Source organism: Rosa rugosa, chromosome 5 (genome assembly GCF_958449725.1).
Source record: "Rosa rugosa chromosome 5, drRosRugo1.1, whole genome shotgun sequence".
Classification (NCBI taxonomy): Eukaryota; Viridiplantae; Streptophyta; class Magnoliopsida; order Rosales; family Rosaceae; genus Rosa; species Rosa rugosa.
This window is the reverse complement of record NC_084824.1, coordinates 31,198,739-31,217,588: the sequence shown is the minus strand read 5'-3', so window position 1 is coordinate 31,217,588 and position 18,850 is coordinate 31,198,739. Positions and strand designations below refer to the sequence as shown.

Sequence of the window (18,850 nt, the reverse complement as noted above, 5' to 3'; positions counted from 1 at the left end):
TAAAATGCATAAATCAGCTCCCCAACAACCTTCACATGCATTCTTTATATATACTTCAACCTACTTTAATCCATAATTTCTCTAAACTGTAAACCCAAACAGACTTTATCATTTATAAATCCACCCACAATCAAACCCTTAAAAAATTCGTCCACATTTCCAAACACCAAATCAGAAGCTTATTTAATCCACAATGTCTCTAAATCGTCAATGCATACAGACAAGAAAGCTATAGACTTTGTCATTTATAAACCCATTCCGCCCATAATTAAATTAAACCCCTAAAAAATTCACCCACATTTCAATACACAAAATCAGAAGCTTCGAAGAGGGCTAAACGATGCCCTAAACCCTAAATTATAGCAATAACCCCCAAGCCCATATAAATCTAAGACCCAAACTGATACGCTAAAAGTAAGCGTACAACTTAACCCTGTAAAATATCATCGTTAGTATACGGTAAATAGGGATTGTTCAAATCCGGGGATTGAGGACCTGTCATTGTAAAACAAACAAAGAATTAAAATAAATACAAAGTATAATATTTACAAAAATATACAAAGAATATACAAAGGGGGGTTTTAGATAGATTTTCGAAAATAAATAAAAGAAAGAAAATGTAAAAACACATGTACAAGAATGAAACGTAAGAAACAAAGATCAAAACCAATTCCATATAATCTAATTTGATTCAAATCCTATAATTGATCATCTAAGTCATGAGAAAGAAGTTGATCATGTGAAACATTCGAAGCAAATGATTTCCCATATTTTACTTTCCTTTACTAATTAATCTAAGCACTACTACAAAAAGTTAATCACACAACACCAATCACACAACGGAACAGAAATCATCTGTTGTGTGTTTAAGTAAACTCTATTGTACAACGGTATTAGTGATGTTCCGTTGTGTGAATGTCAACAAAGTGATAACTTTTTTATCAGAACTACATTGCACAACAGAATTAAGTATTGTTCGTTGTCGGAGCCTTAAAAAATTTAGTGGCAGATTTTCCTTCACTCTGGAGTCTTGGTTGCCTCTTGAAACACTGAACTTTGGGCTACCATGTACAACGGTATAACTGTTTCTGTTGTGTGATTGAAAAACTGAGCACAAAATTTTGAGGAAGCTTGCTTGAATGTCTTCCACTAGGTACGCCAAATGCAAGTTGTAGAAATTAGACAACAGATTTAAGCTATTCTGTTGTGTGAAGTAGGAACATAGGCTGCAACATTTTGAGCCAAAATGCTATGGGCGGCATGTTTCCCTCCATGTTTTCACATTTTGATTTTACGTAGTGCACTCATACAACGGTTGGTGAGGTTTCTGTTGTGTGAGTAACTTTGAATTTTTTGCTAGGTTGAATTGCCATGCCACAGCGTGTCCAAAAGAAAAAAAAAACAAAGAAAACAAAACCTAGCTAGCCTCTTGACCCTCTCTTTCGACATTAGTTTTACTACCAATAGCCTCCATGAAACCTAGCCTCTCTCTCTCACTCTCTTTCGTGAACCTCTCTCTCCATTGAGTCTAGCCATCTACAAGCGTTTAACGATGGCTAGCAAGATCGGACTCTGTGACTCAACTCGTTTTGGGGATCTCGAGCCTCTCGTCATCGCCGTCGAAGACCTCGACGTGCAGCAATAGATTCATTTCATCCGGTCATCGTCCAGGCTCCACAGTTCCGGCTGAATGACAAGGCTCGCCGATGAAGGACGGCGGGAACCAGGCCTATTCTGGTTGTTGAGATCGGAGCTTCTTGGGTCTGATTTCGATTCTTTTTCTGCTCCTGCAAGTTCCGTTACCAATATGGACGACGGGAACATTCCGGGCCCAACTACCCAAACCCTAGCGCTCCCAATTCTTCTACCATGGACTGCGTAGCTGGCCTGGGCTACTTCGATTTGCTTCTATTCTTTCTCCCCTGAAATCCAAATCCTCTTCGGCGACAGAGGAGATAGAGTGCCCCAGATCTACTTTCTCTCTCCTCCTTGCCTTCAAACTAGGCCTAATTGAAGAGATGCAGAAGCCGAAGGTGTGCAAGACGGCGAAGGTGAACGTGTTGCGCTGCGTCGACGAGGTGGTGCTGTGCTGGGCTTGCGACGAGAAAGCGCTTTGCTGCCACCACAAGCTCGTCAACGAGAAATGTCTTTTGTTGCTTCTATTCTTTCTCCTCTGAAATCCAAATCCGCTTCAGCAATGGAAGAGATAGGACGGAACGACAATTTGTAGGCAAAGAAACAACACCGTTCTGCACCATTTCCTGTCAGCGCTGCTCCTATGGTGGCAGAACCGAGACGGGTCTGGTCCTCCGTTGTATTCCATTCTCGACTGTATATTTCACGAGGTAAAATTAGTTATGATCATTTTGCTTTTTACTTTTACTTGTTGCTATTGCTTTGCACACCGAGTGTTTCTTGAACTGATTCTAACTTCACTGGCAAATGAAGCTTTTGGGCAGTTGCTACTGCTGCTGTGAAGGATTGAAAGGTTTTATTTAGGTGTCCTTATCATTTTCAGAGTGGTATGGTGATGATGATTTCTCCATTTTCCTTGCCTTGATGCTTCATGGAGGTGTTTGTTTAACCCTATTGCCTTTTCACTCTTCAATTGGGTTCTGTTTGTTTGTGTTGAACTAATAGTACTTTGGGTATGCACAGAATCCTTGAGTCAATTGTGGTAGTCATATGGGCTTTTGAAACACTGGTTTAGGATTAAGATGGCCAAGCTAGTAGGTGTAGTTGAGAAGAGCGAGCATGCTTTTACTTGAATGAAGTTTGTAAGTGCAATTGCACTAGGCATATATAAATAATTATGTACTTGGTCTTGGTTTTATTTCAAGTTCTGATAGTTTTATTTCTTTTTCCTCATTTTGTAGCCAACAGCACATGCTGTGGGAAAATTGACACCGCTGGCAGGAAACCTTGGACACATAACACGAATTTCAAATAAGCTCATTCAGTTGGGGAACAGCCAAAGCCGTGTTCAGGCATATCTCCAGGTAGGTTGTGGGCTTCAAGTTATGTAAGGCACCTAAAATTGGATACTAGCTACAATTACAGTGTGATATTAGAAGTGATTATGTGTATCATTGATGAAGCAATTTCACTGAATTTCAGTTATACCTTTGTATCATTAGCTCCATTTATTTATTTTACTCTGTTTCTAGCAAAATGATAATGTTGAAGTTACATGTTTGGCTAATTGAGTCATGTGTGTGTGTGTATAGTAACATATCTGTGTGTGTGTGTGTGTGTGTTGTGTGTGTATATATATGTTACTCAAGTAGTCTATTTGATGCTTAATATATATGTTTTTATATTCTCTCTGACACCAATTTGGTTTGCTGGTTCTCTCTAGGAAAATACTGAATGGAATGAGTGGCAAGCTATAGTTTTGCAAGAGCGCAATGCAGTTGAACATGTTTATTGATGCTCCACATCACACAACATCGAGATAGACGACAGACATGGTCCACATCACACAACAGATTTCCACCGTTGTGTGATGCAGTTTTTGTAGTAGTGAAGTGAAAGCACCTAAATTAATCCTATTAAACATGCAATCAAAGTCTAGAAAGCTAGCTAATCAACACATGTTCAACGCAAGAAGCATAGAGAAAGGTTATCAACTTAAGTGCACAACCTAGTATGAATAAGTTCATCTATTTGCAATCCTCTTCAATTGAATTCGACTTTTGTCCAAAGCCTTTACTACTTATGAAATAGGTTCACAAAACTATTAGGTGAATTGTTAACCTAAATCTAGCTCCAATTACATGCATATATCCTAAGTTGGCCACCAAAGAACATAAACATGCAAAAGTTTTTTGTCAAGCAAATTCAATCGAACAAACTCACATAAGCAACTTAGAATCACAATCATAGAATTCGAAAACTTTATTTAAACATAGAATTGGGCTTAAACTTTACGTACCCTAAACGTTATTGTTAACTAGAAACAAGTTCCTACGAATTCAAACAAGGAAAACCAAAAGGTTATAAGGAAAAAGAACGAATTACACCGTGAGTGGAGATGGAGATGGAGAGCTTGAACGTTGGACTTGAATCTTGGAAGCAAGTCTTCAAATCTTCACGGCTTCAAGATGGATTGGTGGAGGCTTGGTCTTCACGGCTCCTTCTTCTTCTTCCTCTCCTTGCTTGAAAATGCGGAACTTGAAAACTAGAGAGTGGAGAGAAAGAGAGAGCTTATGACGTTATGGGAGTAATTTCTGAATGAGAGAATGTGTGTTCCAAACGTCAAGCATAGGGGCCTATATATAGGGGAATGGCCAAGCATCTCCAAGCTTCATGAATCTTCTTTTATTTTCCCAAAAATTATCTGGATACTCCACACAACTTCGACCAATCACAAAGTGCCATGTCAGCTTTCATGATTTATTCGTACTTGTGGGAGTGGTACGTTTAAATTTCGGGACGAAATTTCCTTAAGTGGGGTAGAATGTGATGCCCCGGAAATTCGTATTTATTTCCGAGGATTTTCTGGAATTTAATTTAGTGATTATTGGACTGTTTCGTGGCTCGTGGATGGAGCGGAAGTTTTCGGACAAATTTTTATTCGAAAAGTATGGTTTTAGGGGGGGGGGGGGGGGGGGCGCAAAGGTTGACTTTTTGTACGTTGAGATTCTTTGAAAACTTCATTCACAAAAGTTGTAGAGCGCGTCGATACGAGTTCGTGGATATGCGGAACGCGGAAATTGGAGTTCGTATGAGAAAGTTATGGTCTGCGGAAGTTTTGGGAAAGTTCTATAAATAGGAGTTTCCATTTTCGGAAACTTACTATTTTCATTTTTCCACTTTCCTTTTCCGGAAACTCTGAAACTCTCCGTTCTCTCTCTTCTTTGCGACTGACCTGACCCGAACCCGGAAACCCGACCCGGCTTTTCCAGCGGTCTCCGGCAGCGAAACCTTCCAGATCGACTCACCTCCTTGCTCCGGTCGTCTCTGTGGCATCCACTAGCGGCGAAATTCACCGTGTGCGGTGCATCAAAGCGGCAAAGTTTGGTGTTTTCTGACTCGGTCGGAAAACGCAGTTCCGGCGACGTCGTGGCTTCAAGCTTCCTGTTTTGACTTCGTAGGAGCCTCCCTGGTCGATCTGTGGTGGTTGTTTGGATCAATTCACGTGGAAATTGGTTCAGCTCGGATTGAACAGTGATTCACGGCTTGCGAGGTGCTTTTCGATCCTTTTTGCTTAGATTCTGACTTGAGGCTAGTTATGAAAGTTGATAAGCATGATGAGATGAAGATCTTTGATGTTGGGAGTTTTGTGAAATATTGAGTTTTGGCTGGCGGCGGTGCGCCACCGCCTGTGGTGGTGTTCTGGTGGAGTTGCGGCCATGTAAGGGACTGTTTCTGTTATTATATATATTCTACTCGTCGATACGAGCGTTTCGATATATAATAGCCAATTTTTGGAGTTCGTATTAGTTTGTTATGATTTTTACGGTTTCGGACCGTTCGGTGATTCGATCCGTGAGGATCTGAGCGTCCGATCGACTTGTGGTTTGGACATATCGATCGTAGAAGTATTCCGGAGACATTGGGTGGTCTCGGAGGTGGTTTCGCCTCGATTAGAGTCACTTTCAGGGTTGTTGTTCGATTTGGGGATTCAAACTTTATTTAATTGTGATTCGTTGACTGAATCAAGGCTGTACTTCCTTAGGTGCTTGACAAAGGGCGTTCTGTAAGCAGTCTAGTGGTGTGAAGACGCAGCGGGAGTTTCGAGGTGAGTAATCTCACAATGTTCATTTACGAACGAAGTCACCTTTATTGTTTTGTGAGTTATTTAGTTAACTGCAAACTATAGTTGGTATTAGTGGTATTCCTGAGTGAATGACCACGTACGTGTATATATATATATATATATATATATATATATATATATATTTATGTGAAATATGTATATTCTTATGAGTCGATGGGTGAATTAAGCAATAGGGATTGATGGGTTTCATTCTATTGTTTGAGGCTTGACTTTTCGGGAAACATTGTTTTAGGAATTGGGAATTTCTATTGTTTGAAAAGTGTCAAGATTTGGTGTGAGTTGCTTAATGTTTTGATCAAACGACCGGGGGTCGGAAGATCTGAGAGTCACAAGTGGTGATTTCTCCTTTTGATTTGATTTAACATTTTGGGTCCAGAGCGACTTGCTTAACATTTTGATTTGACGACCGGGGAGGTGTGATGATCGGAGGTCACGGGGTGACATCTCCTTTTGAGAGTTGAGTAACTTTTGGTCCTCAGTGACCGCTTTGAAATGTTTTGATCTGATGACCGGGGAGGTCTGAGGATTCGGGGTTGCTGGGAGTGACCTCAGGCAAATATATCGGGACTTCACGCCTTTGGCCGGGTGAGTGGATACGATCAGTTAGAGCTCTAGTCTATTGTCATTGTACATCATGGGGGGTAGCGGAGAGCTATCTGATGCTCATGAGTACGTGTTTTAAAAGGAGTTTCGGGGATTCTTTCTTTTAAATGTCCGGGGAGGACTTGTGTATTGTTAATGTATAAAAGTTCGCCGGTAGCTGAACCTTTGTTAACGCTGATCCGATGGGCGGATCGATACCTGTGATATACTCAAAGTTTCCGCTACCTGTCAAGTAAAATACAAAGGGCGTCAGAGGGAGATCGCGCCGGGCGGTCTTCAACTCTCCGATGCCTAAGTTAGTCAATGTATTTATGTTGACAAAGTAACAGTAGGTAAGTATTGAATGCGTCATTAATGAGGAGAGAGGAGAGAACCTTTTATAGGTGAGGAGGAGGCTGACCTCCTCCTTGTTTTCGATGTGGGACTGATGTGCTTCAGTTCCCAGTTTCAGAGCTTTTGATGCTATCTTGGCGCGGCGCGTGGCGGCGCGTCGGCGGCGATCTGGAGGTGCTCCGACGCTGAGGTTGTAGCCCGCCTGGCGGTGTGTCTGCATGTCATTCCTTTGGTTGGAATTAGTACCTTTGGCGGTACAATGAGCGTGGCCCATTATAGCTAATTATGCTTGCAAATGTACATGTATGTACAAGTCCCCCAAGTCCTCAGTCAAGGAGGGCAATCTTGGTTGGGGAGTTGCTCGGCGGTTTGAAGCGTTTTGTTCCGCTAGACTTGCAAGAGCATAATTAGCGTCAGTGCGTTGTCAACCATGGATTTTGTGAGCAAACGCTTTATACCCTTTCGGGTGGGCCCCTGCTAGGCCCCCCAGGGAGTCCCCCACTCCCCGGCTAAGATAGACCTCCTGATGGTCGGCAAATTGTTTGTTGAGGGGGAGCTGCACGGGGCAGAGGGTGTTGGGTAGCGAACCCAATCTTAGTACCCGAGTGACGGGGGTCAACGTGCCTGATCAGGGCCGTCGTAGACTGTTGACAAGTCCCTGTGTCCCGTAGGGACGGTCTGACCGTAACGCCGCGTGGCGGGCGCTGTCAGAGTGAGGCGTGGCCTCGGGATCCGCCGCTGGCGGATATCCCCCCGCTGACTGCAGCAGGAAGCAGCGTCCAGTAGACGTGCCTGGCGGTACTTTATTGAGCGATATTGCGCTGAACAAAGCACGCAGCTTGCAAGATGAAAGGGGGTTCCGCTAGAGATGTGTAGCGGGAGACGCCCTGTTTGCAGGATGGCAAGGGAGAAGTTCCGCTGGCGGGGTTTCGCTCAGCGGAGACTTCTTCACTTGGAAGTTGACAAGGGAGAAGTTCCGCTGGCGGGGTTTCGCTCAGCGGAGACTTCTTCACTTGGAAGATGACAAGGGAGAAGTTCCGCTGGCGGGGTTTCGCTCAGCGGAGGCTTCGGACGGTTGGGGAAGTCATCCCAAGTGGTTACTTCCACCAGACGCTTCGTCTGGTGGTGGTTGACACGTGTCCAACCCGTAGAGGGTTAGCGTGCGGTGGCCTGTCTCCTAAGTTTGGCCGTCTTCTCGCCATTAATGATAGTAATTATGGATTCCGTAACCGAGGCGACGCCTCGGTTAATCCGGAGAGTAAGTGGAGATCCGCGACACGTGTACGGCTGGTGTGTGATGTCGTTTTTTAGCGGACGGCTGAGAACGCGCTGATGTTGACATAAAAGGGGGGGGGGGGAAACTCAGCGAGATTTGACACTTTGGTAAAAGCTTCAAACTCACAGTCGTCGTCTTCTCGCCCTGTTCGTCCGAGACTGAAGAAAGAGGTTGCCGGAGCTTGGAGATATCGTTCCCGGAGAAACGACGATCTCACCCCCCTAAGATTACTGTGCACCATCATATCGTAGGCTTCACCACCAAGGTTGGTACCTGGATTCCCTTTTTCCTGTTTCATTGGATCTGCTATTTTCTGGGTTTTGTTGTTTTTGGTGTTTTGGGATGATTTTTGTTCTTCTTTGGCGTGTTCTGAGGTGTGAAGTGAGATTTGGGGGGGTTGGGTTATGGTGGTGGGCAGAGAGTTGGCGTTTAGGGATTTGCTAGATGGTCGAATCTGGGTTGAGTGTGTTTGTTCTTATTTTGGCATTTTCTGGGTAAATTGTTCTTGATGTTCTTGGCTATAACTGATGTAAGGATAGGCTAGATCTGTGTTTGTGCTAACTGGTGTGGGTTTTAGGGTTTGGGATGGCTAACGTCATAGAGATTTCGAGCAGTGAGGATTCCGGGTCTAACATGTCGTTCAGCGCGGCGGATAGGATATTTATTGACTCGTTGCGTCCGTCTGCCCATGCAAGAACCTCACTGCCAGAACCGCTAGAGGTTGAGCCGCTACAGACCATACCTTGGGAAGTAGCCATGGGTCGTGGTCCACGTCCAGAGAGCTCTAGGGCGGGTGAGGCCGCTGCTGCCAAAGCTGGGCGCGACGAGCGTTTGGCGAGCAATAGCGCAGCCAGCGGCTCTGCTGGGGAAGAAGAAACAGCGGGGGAGAATGCTGAGTCAGCGTGGTTCCTCCAGGATGGCACCGCCGTTGACGAGGCAGGAGGGCGGATGAATGCCGCCGCCGTCACTCGAATGAAGAAGACATTCCGGTTGCCGGGCTCGGTGAAGCTGCGCCCGCCAACGGTAGATGAGAAGGCGTCGATTCTCCCAGAGGGATTTGCGGCCGTGCATGAGGCGATATTCCGCCAAGGAATGACACTCCCGCTGGTGCCAAATCTCCAAATCCTGGTGTGCGAGTTTGGCCTTGCCTTCGGTCAGATTTGCCCCAACATGTGGAGGTTGATGCTGGCGATGAACTCACTATGGCGGTTGTCCGGGTGCGAGGGGCCTACTGTGGCGGAAGTGCTTCACTTCTACGAGCTGGTCTACGTGAAGCGCCAGGGTTGCAGAGGGCAAGTGAACCTGAGCCGCCGCCAGGGAGCGCCCAAGCTGATCGAGAATCTAAGGGATTCAATGTCCTACGGGCGGGGGACCTTCTGCGTCGCCACAGAGGGGTGGGAGTACCAGGCTGGGGCGAACGAGGAAGGGCCGACGTTTAGGATTAAGTCGAAGTTCCAACCTATCCGAGGTTGGTAACCAGTTTCCGCTGAATGTAGCTAGCGGGTGCTTGTATTTTGCAGACGTACTTTTACTAATCGACTTGTGTTTGTGCAGCGGGACTGCGGTACAACCTAACGCGCGAGGAGGAGTGTCACGTGGCGCGGATCAGAGGTTGTTGGCGGAACCGCAACTTGCTGGACTTCTGACTTCTGACAGGTTGGGAGTTGTTAGTCGAGCAGAAACTAACTCGCTCCATTGGTAAGAAATTTTCGCCATACTGCTCTCTTTTTTGTAATAAGTAGCCCAGACTGACTGGTTTATATATATATATATATATATATATATTTTTTTTTTTTTTAGAAACTCCGCCAGGCAATAAAGCCAGCCGCGACGCTTTCGAAAAAGCGATGGATCGTGCGGAGGTTGACAACTTCCTGGAGACGATGTACGCCGAGGGTCTGGCGGCCCAGAAGACCGTGGTGAACCCGGAGACCCTGGCGGTAAGCCATTCCGAGGTTCCTGTGGTGCTGCCAATGCCGCACCACTCCCATCTGGGGGCCGACGGCCTGCCCGTCGTTCAGGCGGGGGTCCCAGTGGCAGGCGGCAAAAAGGGGGCCGCAACAGCGGCTGCTCCAAAGGAAAGGGTACCCGCCAACAGGCGTGGTTCCCAGAAAGAAAGACCGGTGCAGCCGGTAGGGACTGTTACCGCGCCAAGGGAGGAGCCGCCGCCGAGGGTGACGAGGGGCGCTGGCGGGAACACCAGGGTGCTTGAGAAGAAGCGCCGGCAGATGGACTCCCCCGACGAGGAAGAGGGGGAGGATGTGGAGGCTATCGGGGGCCGGCAGCAGAAGAACGCCCCCGTCAAGCTGCCGTGGTGGAAGGGGAGGCGCCCGCCGCCAGCGACTTGGACTCCTTCGCCGCCTACACAGAGTTTATGACAGATGGTGAGCGGGAGTTCCTCTTCCACCTGTGCGAAAGGCTAGGGTTTGGCGGCCTAGCGGGGATCTCGCTCCCGACAGCGATTGACCAATCGCCCTACAGCTCGGCGTTTGGTCAGATATCAGCTGGGCTGCACGACCTGTTTGAGGCGGCAAAGAAGCAGCCTCTGGTCGAAGGGGAGCTCAGGGAGGAGATTCAAAGCCTCCAGAGGGAGCTGGCGGAGGCGAGGGAGAAGCTGGTGGAGACAGAAAGGCGGTTGGCCAAGGCGGAATGCGACTTCACCGACGCCCGCGGTAAGCTCACCGTGGCCATCGAGCGGGATTTGGAGAGGAATGAACGCGTCTCCAAGTTGGAGCAGGACATCGCCCTGCTGCAGGAGCGGATAGCCGCTAAGGACAAGAAACTGATTATAGTGCAGCGGGAGTCCGCCGCCAGGGTGACGGAGCTGAAGCGGCTGGAAGGCCAGGTTGCCCGCCTGAGGGCAGAAGGGGATACTGCCGCGGCTGCCGCTGTTGAATCATTCAAACAGTCGGCGGAGTATGCGAAGGCAATGACCGAGTTAGCGAAGGCTGGGGCCCTAGCGAACATAGAGATGCTGAAGCGGAAGGGCGCCATCGACTTCGCCAAAGCGTCACAGCCCGATGCGCCGCCGGCCAAGAGTGCCCCGCCGGAGAAAGATGTCGTGCCTGTCCCAGCGGGAGGCGCCCGCTCAGGCAGTGGAGAAAGTGGCGTACATCCGACGGAAGGGTCCCAGCAGACTCCCAATCCCACCCCGTCAGAGGTGTCGCGGGCTGGATTCCTGGCGGCGCACACCCGGGCGGACGGCACCATAGAGACCCCAAGTCCGACAGCCCGAGGGTCCGATCAAATGAGTCGAGCGATCGTGCCGCCGCCTGCTGAGGAAGAAGATGCCGAGGGCAACCCCTGAAGCTGGGGACCGCACTATATTCTCTTTTTTTTTGTAGCCGCTGAGGCATAATAACTTGTAACAAATATTTTGAAATGGAATGAAATTTTCGAAGTTGTGTTTGTGATGATATGCCTGTACAGCTAGAGTTTTGACTTATATTTTTCTTTTGTCAATCAATGAAACATTAAAGGAATTAAGATTGGTCCAAGTGCACCACGTAGCGGACGAGGTCCGCTGACGATTGCTGGAGTTGCCCGTTGCCCTCAGTGCTAGACTTGGTAACAATGGTTTGAATAATTTCTCGTTTCATTGATAACTGATTGATCAGCGTGTACAAAAGTGGGGTAGTACCCGTTGGGTAGCTTCCCTTAGCTAAATATTGAACAAAAATTTAGCTAAGTCAAGATGCTCCTGGGTAGCGGCATGACTATTTGTAGTAATACCGAAGGTGTTCGGTGTTCCAAGGGTGGGTCGACGTGATGCCATCCTTGTCCATTAAGTAGAAAGTGCCTGGGCTAACGACTTCCACAATTTTGTATGGACCTTCCCAAGTTGGGCGGAGTTTTGTTGGTGGCGGAATGACTTCTTTCATTACCCAGTCCCCCAACTGGAGGTTTCGGGCCTTGACTCTGGCGTTGTAGAAACGCGATACCCGTTGTTTGTTTTGCAAGTTGTGCAAATGGGCCTTGTGTCTTTTTTCCTCAAGGAGGTCCCTGTCCATGTTGACGCCGTCGCTGTTGGTCTCTGGGCAGTAGCCTTCGACCCTAGCGGTAGGCTGAGTTACTTCAATAGGTAGGACAGCCTCTGTTCCGAACATCATACAAAAAGGGGTTTCACCGGTGGCTGTAGTTGGAGTTGTCCGGATGGCCTATAGGACCTCTGGAAGCTTTTCTGCCCACAAACCCTTGGCGTCGTCGAGCTTCTTTTTTAGCAGCTTCTTGATTATCTTGTTTGCTGCATCGACCTGGCCGTTGGTTTGGGGATGGGCGACAGATGCAAAGCTCAACTTGGTGCCAAGGTTGGCGGTAAAGGAGATAAGTTCCTTATTGTTGAGCTGTGTGCCGTTGTCTGTAATGATTGTATGTGGGACACCATAGCGGCAATAGATGTTCTTCCAGAGGAAGTGAATTACCTTGGCGGTAGTTATTGCCGTCAGTGGCTCCGCCTCTATCCACTTGCCGTTGTAGTCGATGGCGACGATGATGTACTTGAACTGGCCCTTGGCGGTTTGGAATTTTCCCATCAAATCGAGGCCCCACGTGGAGTGAATCCATGGGCCGATGATGATGGACAGCGGTTCTGCCGGTGAATGTGGGAGATCTGCAAATTGTTGGCATTTGTGGCAAGACCTCGAAATCCGTCGGGCGTCATCACCAAGTGTGGGCCAGAAGTAGCCCTGTCGCATTGTACGGTTGGCCAAGGATCTGGCGCCTAAGTGGTTTCCACATTCTCCGCCATGGATTTCCGCTAGGACGACCTTTCCCTCCTCTGGGGTTAGACAGCGGAGGTTGGGATGGGTGAATCCTTGGCGGTAAAGTTTGCCATTCTGGATGTTGTAGCGGGTTGCTCTACGCTTGAGCTGTCTCGCCTGGACCTTATCTTCTGGCAATGTGCCGCTGCGCTTGTATGCAATGATCTCGTCCATCCAGCTGGGACTGACCTCAATGTTGAAGATCTCCGCCAGGGTCTTTGTGATACTCGGCCTGTCAAGGCACTCCACTTTTGTGTCCGCTGGACTTTGATGTGGTTGGGCGGTTGCCAGTCTCGCCAGTGAATCAGCCTTGGCGTTCTTTTCCCTGAGGATTTGTGTGATGGTGTGAAATTTGAACTTTTTTAGCAACGTTTTGACGTAGCCCAAGTATGCCGCTAATTGTTGGTCCATGGCTTGGAAGCTGTCGTTGACCTGGTTAACGACTAATTGAGAGTCGCTGAATATGTTGACGCTGTTAGCCCCTGAGTCAATGGCGAGGAGCAAGCCGGTAATGTTGTTTGAAGCTTTGAAGTTGAATTTCAACGCGTACTCCACGTTCAGTCCCCCGGGTCCTGTTAAGATGACTCCGGCGCCACTGGCCTTGGCGCTGGCGGAGCCGTCCACATGCAGGTTCCAATCTGACTGTGGGGGAGTTGCTTCCTCAGTGGTTACCATTTCTGTTCCGGGCCCCGTCTCCGTACTGGGTTCTAGCTGACGCTCGGTGAGTTCAGCGATGAAGTCCGCCACTGCCTGGCCCTTCATGGCGGTTCTTGGCTTGTATTCTATGTCAAACTCGCTGAGCTCAATGGCCCATTTGCTGAGGCGCCCCGAGTGTTCAGGGTTCTGCATCACTTGCCTCAGCGGTTGACTGGTTAACACATGGATGGTGTGAGCCTGGAAGTATTGGCGGAGGCGTCTGGCGGCAACGATGAGTGCGAGGGCTAGTTGCTCCAAGGGAGGATACCTTGTTTTTGCTCCGTTCATGCCTCTGCCGGCGTAGAACACTGGAAGCTCGTCTTGGCCTTCCCGCCGGACAATGGCGCAGCTTACCGCCGATACCGAGACTGCTAGGTAGATGAACAGTGTCTCTCCTTGCACAGGGATAGAGAGGAGAGGGACTGCCGCTAGGTACTCCTTCAGGCCCTGGAACGCCGCCTGACATTCTGGGTTCCAATTGATGACCTTCTTGTGAGTCGTTTTGAGGAGTTTGAAGAATGGGGCGCACTTATCAGTCAGTCTGGAGATGAATCGAGAAAGGGCGGTTAACTTGCCCTGGAGGCATTGGACGTGCACCTTATACTCAGGGTCCGCCAGGTTAAGGATGGCCTGTACCTTGTCCGGGTTAGCCTCGATGCCTCGCTCGCTGACGATGTAACCCAGAAATTTGCTGGCGGTGACCCCAAAGAAACATTTTTCTGGGTTGAGACGCATACCATAGGCCAGGAGAATGGTTACTATGATCTTGAGGTTTGCCACATGTTGATGCGGCTAAAATAGCCTCACAATTTAACCCTGCAAAATGTAGTTGTCAGTATAGGATAAGCAGGGATCGTTCAGTCCGGGGATTGTAGGATACACCTACACAAAAGGTCAATTAACAAATAAAAGAATAAAATGGGGGTTTTGAGATTTGGTTCCTAATCTACTTAAAATAAAAACAAAACAAATAAAACTATATACAATGATCGACTTCCCTAACCTAGACCAATACCACTCAGAAATTCATTTCAACATGCTACAAAACTATGCCCATCTTGAATGCATAGATAAGAGCCCAAATGAAAAGCCACAGCGGATCAATCCATTTATCTGATTCGTTCTAATGTAGGCTTGGATCGGAAAAGTCCTTACCAAGCCTAATACTACTAATTTTCGAAAACACTCAGCGTAATTCTCTTAACTAGTAGTATTATCTAACCCTCGAATCAACTCACACGTGCAAATTAACCATTACACATAGAATTTAACACGTAATTTCCAGAATCATTTAATCATTAAAGCATTATTTTTACCACTTTTTAGAACTAATTACTACTTGTTTAACTCAGCGCCTTAACAAATAACAATTACCCTTGGCAAATTAAGCAAACACACAAGAATACTCAGTGTGATTCTAGCATGCAAACTTATTAACCTAACTCTGAAAATTACCTAAACACGTAAAAGGGCACAAGATTGTGACATGCATCATCAAAGAATTCTCGAAATTAACTCAATAATAAACTGAAAATCTCAAAAATATTAATAAAAATATTCTAAAAATCTCATGTCTCCAATTACACAACTCGCAAATCCAAACACACAAAACCGAAATAAAAATTGTAAGTAGAGTCATAGTTACACTTTGAAGCTTTCCTCAGCGGCTTGGCAACAAGGTGATGAACTCGTCTCTTCTATGGTGGTGGAGCGTCCTTGACTCAGCGCCTAAGAACTTCGTAGAATGATGGATGGATGGTGGTCACGGTCTTGTGAGTGATGGAAGTGTAAGGAGTGAATTGGGCAGAGTCTCGGAAAAGTTTTTTGGCCAGGAAGTGATAGGCCGGGAAGTGATGCCAATTCTGTTCTGGACGTTGCCTATTTATAGGGGAGCATTGGTTGGCTTTTGTCGATCATACCCTTCATCATTGGACGGATGGGATTGCATCATAATTCCTTTAATTTCCCAACTGAAACGTCTCCTTTATGGCCTTAATTCCTCTCATAATGGGGTCTTTTAACAAGCTGAAACGTCTTTCTCTTATTTATTTTCCAGTTGAAACATCTTTCTCTTATTCCCCAACTGAAAAACGTCTTTCTCCTTTATTCTCCAACTGAAAACGTCTTTCTCCTTTATTTCCCTTCTTCATTGCTTGGTCAAATGTCTTAAATGCTTTATTTTATGACTCCATCGTTGTTGTTTCCAAGAGTTCCACCAGCCAAGGTTTCCTACAACAAGCAGGAGAATATCAGAATTTTCTAGAGAAAATAAAGGGAATTAAAATGTAAAGACCGCAAAAACGAGGAATCCTGATCTAGCAAGGATTTTTCATGAATTTATGTTTTTCCGCTTATTTCACGCCAAACACTCTACAATACTCTTAAAATGACTCGATGACTCAAAACACGAAACTTAAGGGAGAAACAAGGCTAAAATGGGGCATATACTCAATAATATCGTCGCACTTTATGCTCATATCATATGTCCGCTGGCCTTTATACTCTTAACTAGCATGTCGTCCACGTAGACCTCGATGATTTTTCCCAGATGCTCAGCGAACATGGCGTTCATCAACCGCTGATAAGTTGCACCGGCGTTCTTCAGACCAAAAGGCATGACATTGTAGCAATAGAGGCCTTTGTCGGTGATGATGGCGGTGCATTCCTGGTCGCCGGGATGCATCTTGATCTGATTATATCCGGAGAAAGCGTCCATCATGCTGAGGAGCTCATGTCCGGCGGTTGCATCGACTAGCTGATCGATACGAGGTAGCGGGAAACTATCCTTTGGGCATGCCTTGTTGAGATTTTTGAAGTCAACACACATCCGCCACTTGCCGCTGGGCTTCTTGACCATTACCAAATTGGAGATCCACTGGGGATAGATGACTTGGCGGATGAAACCAATGCCCTGGAGCTTGGCAACTTCCTCTCCTATTGCCCGGTACTTTTCCTCATCAAAGGCCCTCATCTTCTGCTTGATGGGATAAAAGGAGGGTTTGATGGTCAGCTTATGAGTGATAATCTCAGTAGAAATACCTGGCATGTCCGCGTCGGACCATGCAAAGACGGCGGCGTTATCACGCAGGAATTGCGTGAGCTCCGCCGCTACCTTTGGGTCTAGTTGGGCGCCTATGCGGACCGTCCGCTCAGGGTGCTCGTCCGAGATGCAGACAACTTTCAACGATGTCTCCGGGTTGACCGGTTCCTTCTTGACATACTTCTTCTCCTCATCCCTAGGATCCTCAAAGATGTCTGGCGCCTGATTGCCCACCGTCATAATTTCATGGCGGCGCGCTGATCGCGCTACAGCTGTTGAATAGCATTCTCGAGCCAACTGCTGACTTCCTCTCACACAGCCCGTGCCGTTGGGTGTGGGGAACTTCATGAGAAGCATGTATCCGGCGATGATGCACTTGAGCTTGTTAAGCGATGGTCGTCCAATGATGGCGTTGTACGAACTGAAACAATCGACAATAATGAATTCCGTATGTACCTCCGCCATGCATGGACTAGTACCAATAATCAGTCGCATGTAATCCGACCCTAGCGGTTGTGTGACGTCGCCGGAGAAGCTGAGTAGCGGCTCGTGATCCTGGAGTAGTTTCTTGTTCCGCTTGAGGTGGTTGTAGCAGCCGTTGAAGATGACATTGACAGCGGACCCGCTGTCCACCAAGATTCTCCCTACTGAGAATTTGCCAAGAATGGCGTCGACCAAGAATGGGTCGTCATGCGGTAGATGCACTCCGCGCTCCTCCTCCTCCGAGAAGGTAATAGGTTCCCAACCTGATTTCGGGAGCTTGGCGGATCTCTCGTAGCGGATGTTGCAGACCTCCTTTGGGTGATTGGCGCGTGCATAGCGCTTTCTTGCCCTGTGAGACATGCTGGTGATTGGAGCACCGCCATCGATGGTGTTGATGCGGCCCAAGGTCTCAACGTTGGCAATTACTGGTGGTGGTTGGCGCACCTTGAACTGCTCGAGCTTGCCGTCACGGTACAAGGTCTCAATGGCCGTTTTGAGAGCATTGCAGCTGTTGGTATTGTGGCCACTGTCCTCGTGGTATTTGCACCACTTGCCGGTGTTCCTGGACTTGCCCCTTTTTGGGTACTTTGGAGGGGGTGGCGGTGGGATCTGATCCTTGCACTGATTGTAGATGTCTTCATATGAGGTCGTGAGGACCGTGAACACTGCGTACCGCTGCGAGGACTCTGCCTGCTTGTGGCGGTTATCCCCATGGGTTGGGCGGTTGCCCTTGTTGTAATTCTGGTCCTTCTGCCGCTTGTTCTGGTGGTGGCCCTGCTGCCACTCCCTCTTCCTGTCAGTTGGCGGTGTTGAAGGGGTCTTGTTAGCGGTTTCCTGATGACTGGGGGATGGCCGTGATGATTTTGTTGGAGTTGCCGGTGGCGGTGGGGTTTCTCCATATGTAATGAATTCCGCCTGGGCGTGGATGACCGCCTCACTCATGATGTGGTCGTACGCCACATTTGGGTGATTGTAGTTGAGGTGATAGAAGAATGGCCCCTTGAGAAGTCCCTGCTTGAAGGCCGCTGATGCCATTGTTTTGTCTAGGTCACGGCACTGAGACGATGCTGCTCGCCACCTTGTGACGAAGGCCTTTAGTGATTCGTCCTCCCCCTGCTTGACGCTGAACAGCTGACTTGTGTTGTGATGCCCGGCGGACAATAAGATGAACCGGGAGAGGAAAGCGTGCGATAGTGCATGGAATGAGCTGACAGACCCCGGCGGACACTCAAAGAACCAGTTCATTGCCTCGCCATCCAACGTTTCGCTGAACAAGTGGCACAAGGTGGCGTCGTCGAATCCCTTGTTGTTGGTGACCTTCTTGAAGGTGTCCATGTGGACGAAGGGATCAGACATTCCGCCGTAATGCGACATCTTTGGGGTTTTTGCAGACGCTGGTCTGATAGCTTGCAGAATTGCAGCGGTGAAGGGCCCAGGTCTGGAAGCGAAAAGTGGATTCTGAGTTGGCGCTGGGGCGCTCGACTCCGCCCGGATCAACCTTTGCTCCAGTTGGTGCATCCTTTCCAATATCTGGGCGGTTGCATCGCCGGCGGAATCAGCCTGAGTACTCTGCTGGACCTGCCTGCGCCTTGGGGCAGGCGGATTGCCTTCAGTCCTCGCCCTAGCTTCCGAGTGGTTGGTATGCGGCAGTGATTCCGCCTCCTGCTCTATCATTAGTTGGGGGATGGGCGGTGGTCCCATTCCCAACAATTCAGGTGGGTCCAGCGGTACCTGCATCTGTATGACTGGCCCCGGTACTAATGTGCCAGTGCCGGGTCGACTACGCCTAGTGCTACGTGACTGCTCGCTTTGCGCCGGATTGGCGGTAGCCTCCAGCGTCCTCTTCAGTTCATCAAAACGTGACATCAGCGTAGCCA

The 18,850-nt window shown here is 48.0% G+C and overlaps 1 long non-coding RNA gene across 1 annotated transcript; it reads left to right on the top strand.

The window, feature by feature from the left end:
- Positions 1-2,223: 2,223 nt before the first annotated feature.
- On the top strand, positions 2,224-2,933 carry LOC133707985 (uncharacterized). Its single transcript, XR_009845477.1, has 4 exons — positions 2,224-2,345; positions 2,460-2,572; positions 2,659-2,777; positions 2,877-2,933. It is a non-coding gene; the product is annotated as an uncharacterized LOC133707985 (long non-coding RNA).
- Positions 2,934-18,850: the final 15,917 nt, after the last annotated feature.